Source organism: Barbus barbus (genome assembly GCF_936440315.1).
Source record: "Barbus barbus genome assembly, chromosome: 13".
In the NCBI taxonomy this organism is placed as follows: Eukaryota; Metazoa; Chordata; class Actinopteri; order Cypriniformes; family Cyprinidae; genus Barbus; species Barbus barbus.
Window position 1 is genome coordinate 27,267,798 of NC_136741.1, and position 10,776 is coordinate 27,278,573.

General features: G+C 36.3%; 1 pseudogene across 1 annotated transcript; it reads left to right on the forward strand.

The window, feature by feature from the left end:
- Positions 1-1,563: 1,563 nt before the first annotated feature.
- On the forward strand, positions 1,564-7,438 carry LOC306878738 (thyrotropin subunit beta-like; annotated as a pseudogene). The gene is made up of 3 exons: positions 1,564-1,640; positions 5,254-5,434; positions 7,154-7,438. The product of its transcript is annotated as a thyrotropin subunit beta-like (transcript).
- The last annotated feature ends 3,338 nt before the right edge of the window (positions 7,439-10,776 follow it).

A 10,776-nucleotide genomic window follows, 5' to 3' on the forward strand; every position in this document is an offset into this window, starting at 1 on the left:
CAGTTTGATCGAAGTTGATTAAAGAATTTAGGAGGACGCTTTGTGCTGACGTTAACCACGCTTAGTCAGTCAGCTCATTTGCCCTCCATTGATAAGCCAGCAAGGTAAACTGCAAGAAGCTCTAGGCTCTTTTCAGAAGATCAGAGGACTTCCAAAACGTGACAGAACAAACGTACCATTTCATCACATGCCCGTAGAAGGCACTCTTTTGAAGTTTACTTGAAATAAGACTTGTTTTTAGTTTAAAATGTTTCCCGTAGGTCCTGTTGAATCAGTATCTACCGACAATTCCAGGTAAATCAGAAACTGTGCAGTTTTCCATTCAGTTACAGCTTGACAGAAACATTACAGGTGATAAGATGCAGCAATTATTAACTGCATGTGAAACAAGGGTTCTATAGGACGTCGTCAGATATGAGTACATAAAGGATAGCTGTAAAATCACATATAGACGCTATTCGATGGCACGTGTACTGTGAACATGAACCTATAGTTCACAAATCAACATAAGTAATGGCGCTGCGACAGTTTGGAAGTTAATCTGTGACACTGTCAAAACATCTTGTCGTTGTGATGCTGTTACAGGTTCTCCAAGCTGCAAAACAATTTTTAATGGCATTCTTTCTCCTATTTGAGCGCTGAAGATGCGAAGCACTCAGCTGGAAAGAATTGCACGCAAACTGTGCATGCGTTTACTTTTCCATTTTCTATACTGTGAACTTTGCACACCAGATAAGACATGAAATATGATGAGAGCTCAGTAAATTGACTGACCCGATAGCGCGTGGCTTAATTAAAGATCAGGTGTACGATCTGCCAAGCTAGATGACTAAATGAAACCCATTTGTTGCCATGTTATAATACAGCTTAATTTGTGTACATAACCGACATAGGATATATTTCAAAACTGAGTATCATAGGAACACTAGAAAAGTATAAAATGAATCCTGTAATTATTGTAGAAAAGTGACATTATATATGTTTATACCAAAGCATTCATACAGTGGTGAGATTGATTTTGGATCAGACCCAAAAAGCTACTGTAGGAAAGGAAAATCCCAAATGAGATCTCTCTAGTATCTTAGTTGTTTTTCTTAGACTTATAGTTGTAATTGTCTATTCATGAGATTAACTGAGATCACAACAATGTCTCCAACTGTCCTCAGATACAAAGTCTGCTATCAAAGGTCACAGACTTTACTATAAAATTCTCATAAAGTTCCTCCAAGACCAAGAGATACTACCAAAACCAAATACCTAAAAAAAAGTTGTCAGTTTTTTATTTTTTATTTTGCTCATTTAATTCATTTTTAATTCTATTTTTATTTTTTATTTTACAAGTCGTTTTAAGAGAAACACTTGAGACATAATTTGATATTCAAATGTATAACAGACCTGCATGAAAAGCAGCAGCAGCCTCTCCACTTAGTAGAAAAACCTAACTAATTTTGATACAAGATGAATATTAAGTGGGCACTGAAAGGTGAGCATACAGCATGTGGGTGATTTGGTTAGAAAGCGTTAGTTTTATGCATGCTGCACAATAGATGAAGATGGAAACAGATGGAGATGAGGTTCAGTGTCTGTATAAGAACAGCAGCCTTTCAACACAAACAGGCTTAACCAGATTCTCTAGGTAAGTGGTCCTTTGATTTCTTCTATAATAATGCTGTTTGACAGTCAAAAAGTTTAGGAAAGCTCAGAAAGACACATGAAATGATAGCTATGACATTGGAATGGCATTGTTACACTTTTAAGATGGTGTATAAATTTTAAAGTACCTCAATTTTACACTTTCAATCTTGTTTTTTTCTTTCTTTCTAGTGCTGCATCACTGTATGCTGTAACAAAAAAATTATAATAATTATAAAAAAACAGACAGACGTTTTTCTGTCGTCTCGGACTTGTCTTGGACTCGTTGGTATTTGGACTCGGACTTGGTCATTGGACTCGCCAAATGTTCTAGTTGGTCTCGACCGAGTCCAGCTATATATACTTTTTTTTTCTCTTTCAAAACAAAACCATTAATCTGGCTCGCTTCTTCGGAAAATGGGTAATGTAATTGGTTTAATTTACAATCTATCTAGAACGGGCATTGCCATTGGTCGCCTGGTAAATGCACGGCTGCCTGGCTCCAAGTGTGCGCGCTGCACAGAGGCACAATTAATTTTTATTTTGGCCACAGACACAATGTCGGCGAGTTGCATAATACAGTTTGGTTTTACAAAGTTCGTTGGAGTTTTCCCTCTCTTCCACCTGACTTTCCTTCGCTTTTATATAGCTTATAAATGCCCGCGCACAATTTACTTTCACCGCATATCAGCGCACATGATTAACCGCTCTCTTGTGATGCTCTCTATGCCATTCACACAGAATGAACGGGCAGTGGAATAGAAAAAAAATGCAAGAAGATGGGAGTTAAACATCTTTTAATAATTAGAGCGCCGCGTTTTTAGAAAGCCGTTTCATGCACGAGACACTGCAAGAGACACGAGCGCAACAGTCAAACGCGTCCATGTTTACATAGAAAAAACAATGGAAAAGCAGCGTAATAAAAAAAAAACCTGTGAAGAACTACTGTATGTCTGCTATTTCATGTTTGCATCAGGGTGACAGGCTGAAAACTACTGTTCATTGTTTTTACAGAGCATTTATAGTTAATAATAGCACTCTAGGTGTTATACCTTTAGTCATTTTGAATTTGAATTACTTGAGAATTTTTTTAAGCATTTTTCTTGTATTATTTCTGAACATATAATATGAAAAGTTTGTACAAGATGTAGTTGTAGTTCATGTATCTTTTCTGCAAAGATATTTAGTGATTTGTTTAACATTTATCATGATGACAACTTCATGTGTGTGGTGCACTTAGAATAGAATTTTCTTTAACTAGAGGTTTAATAAAAAAAAGTTGCTTGAATCATGTTGTAGTTATATTTTAAATTATTTCTAGTTAAAATTGTACAAAATCGAGAATTGGTCAAATATTCTATGAAAATCAATTTATTTATTTATTTTTTTGCCACATGGTCCAGCCTAGAAACAAATAAAAAAACCTTCCAATTTTTAATTTCTTTAATTTTTCAATCTTTAATTGTCTGTTCTCTAACTGAACTAAATGATTTTTATTTCTACTATTAAAAATGGCCTCAGCTTAACACCTGTAATACTGTCTATATCCCCCTATCCCCGGGGGACATATATTGCACCTATATTATATGGCCTAAGGTAAACAGCAAACAAATGCATGCGCGGCCACACACAGACACACATAGCTGAAGGTGTTTATATGCTACACAGCCTTGGTTGGCCCTCCTTACATTGTACTATGGTTTCTTTAGGACAGGGGTCTCAAAACTTGGTCCTGGAGGGCTGGTGTCCTGCAGAATTCAGCTCCAACCCTTAACAAACACATCTGAAACAGCTAATCAACGCATACTAGAAACTTTCAGGCAGGTGTGTTGAGGCAAGTTGGAGCTAAACTCTGCAGGACACCGGCCCTCCAGGACTGAGTTTGGACACCCTGCTTTAGAACAAGTAACAAGTTCAAGAATGGGAACATGTAGATTTATTTTTTAGACTTATGTGGCTTGTGCTTTGTAATATTTTCCATTGGCAGCCCAGAATGTGATTGTTACACTTTAATGAAAATGTGAAGTTGCACTTCAGTTTATGTGACTTTAGTGAAACTGCTAAACCTAAAGTAAATAAAATAGCCTAATTTGATCCTACAGTGTTGCTGCACATGCTTTTAGATCATTACAAATAATAATGCAAAAAGATTATCTTAGAATAGAAGGTATGCTGTCTCTCGTGTCACATAAATTATCAATAGTTAAGTATGTGGTTTTGAAGAAGATGTTTTTATTTTCTTTCTCCGTTTTGACTGTCTCATTTGGACTTGGACTTGACTTGGACTCGAACCTCTTTTGACTCGGTCTTGACTCGGACTCGATAGTCCTGGTCTTGGACTTGTCTTGGACTCGACAAAGGTGGACTTGACTACAGCCTTAGTTTATTGTTCACAATGTATTGTCCAGGTTATGTTTCCAATTTGAATGCGTGACAGGTCGCAATGATTTTATTTATTTATTTATTTTATTTATTTAGTCAAATAGCAGACGCTTTTATCCAAAGCGACTTACAAATGAGGACATAAGAAGCAATCAAAACCAACAAAAGAGCAACAACGTGCAAGTGCTATTACAAGTCTCAGTTAGCCTAACGCAGTACAGATAAATATTATTATTATTAATTTTTATTTATTAATTTATTTATTTTTTTTTATAAAAAGACATAGATAAAATACAATTAGAATAGAGAGTGCTAGAGTTAGAGGGTCAAGTAAAGATGGAACAGATGAGCTTTTAGCCGTTTCTTGAAGATGGGTAAGGATTCGGCTACACGGATTGAATTGGGCAGGTCATTCCACCAGATGGGAACAGTTAATGAAAAAGTCTGTGAAAGTGTTTTTCTGTGTCTTTGGGATGGTACAATAATGCGTCGTTCACTTGAAGAACGCAAGCTTCTAGAGGGCATATAAGTCTGAATTAATGAATTTAGGTAAAGGGGAGCAGAGCCAGTGGTGGTTCTGTAGGCAAACATTAATGCCTTGAATTTAATGCGAGCAGCTATTGGTAGCCAGTGCAAATTGATGAACAGAGGCGTGACGTGCATTCTTTTCGGCTCATTAAAGATTAATCTTGCAGCGGCATTTTGGATTAATTTTAGAGGTTTAATAGAATTGGCTGGAAGACCTGCCCAAGAGAGCTTTGCAATAATCAAGTCTGGACAGAACAAGAGCCTGAACAAGGAGTTGTGTTGCATGTTCCGAGAGAAACGGCCTGATCTTCTTAATATTGTATAATGCAAATCTGCAGGACCGGGCAGTTTTAGCAATGTGGTCTGAGAAATTCAGCTATCATCAGTCACAACTCCAAGGTTTCTGGCTGTTTTTGAAGGAGTTATGGTAGATGAGCCTAACTGGAAGGTGAGATTGTGATGAAGCGATGGGTTAGCTGAAACCACAAGCAAAATAATAAAAGCCCAACTCCAAGGTACCGGAAGGCAGCATATGTAACCACATAACAATGCAACCACCCACAAGTGCCAGCACCACTCACATTTCTCCAAAAAATGTTATCTCTAGTTTAAGAGGACTTTTAAATCATGTTGCTTGGGTTACTGTCTACTTTTGTGATTTTTAGTGTTTATTAATTATATTCACTGTGGTTCTCCATATCTCTTTAATAGACATCCTGCTATACCGCCAGATATGTCTCCTGTGTATTTGGTTGGCATGCTGGGTATTTTGATGAAGGTAGCCATGCCTATGTGTGCACCCACTGAGTACATCATCTACATCGAGAGACAGGAGTGCAATTACTGTGTGGCTGTCAACACCACCATCTGCATGGGCTTCTGTTTCTCCAGGGTAAGTGAACACGGTGAGGAAAAGGGAAGATGTATAGGGAACTGGATCCAAGGAGAGATGTTCCAGCTTGCAACAGGACAAGCAGGTTTGCAAAGGATAATTCTCTTAACGATCTGATCTTATTGTTTGATTACGACTGACTTCTGTGGAACACAAACAGAGAAAAAAAATGTATTTCCATTGAATTTTATTTTGGATTCCACAGAAGAACAAAGGTTGAATGAGTTTGGAAATATATGAGCATGAGTACTGCAGTTTACAGACATACACTATAAAAGTATTGGGTCACCCCCTTCTAATGAACCGGTTTGACTACTTTAGTCATTTCCATGAGTACAAATCTTAATGATAAGATGTTTGGCGATGAGTTTTTGGCTCAAGGTCTGCATTTAAAGTCACACCAGAGGTGTTCAGCTGGGATTAGGACTTTGCTTTCTGCAGACCAGACAAGTTCTTCCACACTGACTGAATCAATCATTTCTTTTTGAACCTTGTCTTAAACACAGAGGCACTGTCATGTTAGAATAGAAAAGGGTCCTGTCCAAACTGTTGCTATAAAATTAGAAGCACACAATTCCCAGAATATCATTATATGCTTAATTTAACTGTCACTGTCCCGTATACGGGACGCCTAACTTTACTTCACTATATTACAATTAAATCCTAATGTAATCATGACAAACTATATATCATTGGAAAGGTCTAAGTCTCCTAAATAGATATTTTGCCATTTTTTGTTGTTACAAATTATGTAGGAACAGTAATAGATTCATTTATGACAAGAGTGTGTGATAAATCTACATCATAACATGAGTTCTGACCTTTGTCACAAAAAGTCTTTATTTTCTTGCCTTTTTCCTATCACGTTTTAGCAATCATCATATGTTATATACCATATGAACGCTTAAAATCACCAATCATTCATCCTGTGAAAACTATTTTGAAATCGGACATTGCGTTACCATAGAAATGGTACTTCAAACTGTTTTAGCTGTCTCCTCCCCCTTAAATGTATTACGGTCTTTTAGAATCAAAACTTTTTATAATCTTGACAAAATACATATCGTTGGAAAGGTCTGAGTCTCAAGATTCCATATTTGGTGTTTATTTTGTATATAGATGTAATATTGAGAGAGAAATGCATCAACAAAAACTTCAATGGAGTTTGAATGGCACCCGGTGGCTGTTTTTGGTATAACGCCTAAACAAAATTGCATATGAACCTCAATTTTTTTTTTTATATCAACTTCAAATTTTGGAACACAACTTATGTACACATGGCTTTAATTTTATAGCAATTTTCGATTTTCAACAATTTTTTTAAATATTTATTTTATATAAAATAAAAATAGTATAATACATGTGTTTTACAGTAAATTTAAACTTCTATAACTTTTTAATACTTTAAATTTATTAAATGATTTCACTTCTGTAATAATCTGCTAATGGTCTTCTTTAAAAAGAGACCAACCTTAGGTCTGTATTGAAAGCGTTCATGAATTATAATAATTTAAGTTTACATAGTGCACTTTTTCGTGAATTTTCAAAAATGGGGATGACAGTTAAGGGGTTAAACATTAAGATTTGTACTCATGGAAATTACTAAAGTAGTCAAACCTGTTCATTAGAAGGGGGTGACCTAATACTTTTGGCAATACAGTGTAGATAACTGAGATGTTGATTTTATTGTGGCTAAATCTGCATCAATATCCGTTCTAGGACAGTAATGTGAAGGAGTTGGTGGGTCCTCGTTTCCTGGTTCAGAGGGGCTGCACGTATCAAGAAGTAGAGTACCGGACGGCCATCTTGCCCGGGTGCCATTCACATGCAGATCCTCACTTCACCTATCCGGTGGCACTTAGCTGCCACTGCAGCTCATGTAATACCCACAGTGATGAATGTGCCCACAAAACCAGCAACGCTGGCATGAAGTGCTCCAAACCTGTCCGTCGTTTGTACCCCGACCCTGAAGAGAACAACTACATCCAGGCATATTGGGAATGAGTAATGTTCAATTAGTCCTTTACTAAAACTTAAATTAAACAAAGTGTTTGTAGCATTGACTGTGTACAGTAGTTTTTTTTTAGGTAATCGTTGAGTAAACCTTATTTCACAAAGTTACCTAACGTATTTTATATCAAGCGTATGATGTCTTTAATGAGGCCAAAAGTGTTTAAAAAGAAGGTGTGGTTTTAATGGGGTTCAAATACTTATGCTTTTATGGATAATATCCATTCTGTAAACTTTAGTGATGTTTTATTGTTTGATTGGCAGCGCTTGTAAAAAATACAGAGTGAAAATCCTTCCATAAATTTTTTTTTTATCATTATTGTTAGTGTTTATGGTTTAATAGTTTGTGTCTGTGTAATTATTCATACTCTATTGTGGTTTCCAGTAAACTGTAAAGACAAAGGCTTGCCGTGCAATCGAAGCAAAACAAGAGGAGAAGCCCCAGAACCAACAAACTTTCATGGCAATTTTTATTAATTTTACATTTTGGCAAATTGGTAGCTAATTCATATGAATTTGTTTGATTCCTTTCGTACATTTGAGGGTTGAGGTGAGGGTTGTACCTTCATGATTTTTTCTAAAACATGTATTTCCGTATGGATCACATTGTATAAAATCATATGAAATCATTCATTCGTACTCCATATATACATTTTTCTCCATATTACACTTCAATGGGAGGCAGTGGGTTGAAGGGCCAAATTGCAGTTTCATTGCAGCTTCAACGGGCTCTACACGATCCCAGCTGAGGAAAAAAAAAAAAAGATATACTTTTTAACCGCAAATGCTCGTCTTGCACTATATAGCTCAATTTCACACATTACGTAGTCATGTCGGAAAATTGATTTGCAACTGAAGAAAAATGCATATCTTGGATGACATGGGGGTGAGTAAATTATCAGGAAATTTTCATTCTGGAAGTGAACTAATCCTTTAACCAAAAAAGATGCTCTGATGGCAATCCATATCTATTATTCTGGCAAATTGGTGTCTAATTCACAAATTTGTATAATCTCTTTTGTATATTTTCATATGATCTTATATCCTTTTGATGGTTATGTGTATGGGTGTAGTTAGGAGTGGAACTTCATGCTTACTTTTCTGGTAAGTTCAGTGAATTGTACCAATTTGTACAAAATCATTCATTCATACTCCATTGTGGTTGTCAGTTGGTTGTTAGGACAAAGCTAAACAAGAGGTGAAGTAATTTCAGACCCAGAAGCATCACACTTTCATGGCAATCAATTTTTCATTTTGGTGAATTGGTGGCTATAATTACATGAATTTGTCCAACATGCTTACGTCCCACTAACGGTCCTTCAGGCTTACTTTTTACGAAAAATGGCATGTTTCTGTATGAATCACATCGTACAAATTCATACAAAATCTCCACCTTTTTTAGGTGGATTTTTACATTTTCTAATGTGATCAGGTTGGCCAGAACTGCAAAACTAATATAAAAAATATTCACCCTGTCTGCCATTAGTCATCAAACAGATCCTGCCTAAAAACGCATTCCATGGGTTGAACTAATGTTGCTAAACTGAGCATGATTAGGAGGCTGAAAGGGCCATTTAAAAATTGATTCTGAAATTGTGCCACTTGGTAAAGCATTGTTTTGCGTAAATGCTGTTCATTAAAATAACTGTGTTGTATTGTATATTGTATACAGTGTCATTAACATTTAATTATGTTAGCCGTCATTGCGGGGTGTTTATGAGCACTCATTGCTAGATAATGCATATTTAGAGAGGCAAACAGCTGTGGGTTATTTATATTACGAGCTCATAGGATGGTTAACCCAAGCTTGCATTCATTCTAGTCATTTTGTTACTGCCTTTAGAGGCCATATGGTATTTTATGGGAAATTGTAACCAGCGTTACTACGGCTTTCTTTTATGGCTGTCATGCAATAATATATTCTTCATATTATTCAAGGATTCCTGTCGGCTTCGTCACAATCTGGCCAATCAAATGAGAATAACGCAGAGGTTTTCTCGACAATGGTGCATGAGTCTATGTTGTGATAATCCAATGCCCTGATATAATAATGCATCAAACAATAAAGCCGGTGGAATCCGGCTGCTCAGCAGTCTTGGTGGGACTAGCTTCCCATGTGTTCAGGGTCCAGTGAAATTTGTGTGCCGCATTCCTCTTGCTAAAACTAGACTTGAAACATAAACCAAAGGTTGAGAAGCCCAAGGCTGAATTTCAATGGGGCTGTTGTTGCAAGTTCAACAGTGTTGCATTCAAATTTGAGTCTTTAAGGTACATTCCAAGCGGGTCTTTTAAGATGACCTAAATAACTTTCACACAGGTCTCAACAAGTCAATACCTGTAAAAATCTGTCTAAGAGAAGTCTTTAAGATAAAATAACAGCATGACACAAGAATACAGCCTTATCTAAATTAGAGCTGATCTATAGTTCACGTGTTACGAGTCAGTGACCTAAATAAAGATGTGTTACTCTGAATGAGAACCACCAGCTGCAGGCTTGATAGTTTTAATAGAACACCTGTACTATCATTGTCTGTTATTTTAAGCATATCAGACAACTGTTTACTTAATTTAGAACTTTATTACTAGAACTGTCAGCCAGAGAAACAAAGATTTGCACGTCCATCACTGATCTTTCTGGAGTTTCACTGAGAAGAAGCTTCTAGGTATTTACTTTCATCATGTTCTAGGAAAAGGGTGTCAGTGTGCTACATCTCTACGTCACAGTAAGGCTACTTAGCTACACCAAACAAGTAAACATTGTGTTTCACAACACAGGTTATAACTATAGGGCTTTCCCCAGAGTTTACCTTTTCTATGTAAGCATTCTTATATTAAGCAGGGCAATCAAAAATATTAGTGTCTTTGAATTAGTGTCATTTTAGTAGTTTCTGTAATTGCTGGAGAACACATCCACTATATCTGTGTGTGTATGTTATCTGGGGGGAAAACATTGTCAATATCGCTCTCTTTTTTTTTTAAATAATCAGAAAATATGAAAATTACAAAAGTAAATATTTCAAATAATAGCCTAATGAAATAGTAGGATATTTTATGGTAATTATATGTTTACCTTTGTCATCTAGTTCTTAATGTATTATGAAAAATAATATAAATCATGACCATAAATAATTTTCTTTTGTTATTCATACATATTGTGTTTAGAACAAACTGAGCTATTATTCTGGAAACGTCTTCCATATGGCCGCTGTAATTTGACACCGTGTCCACTGTCACCTACCCCCCACCCGGCTTTGACTCAGAAGTAGGCGGTCCTTAGAACTGACTGGCAAATGATTGGATAAGCCCGATACAAATGCCCCGCCTCCTATTTT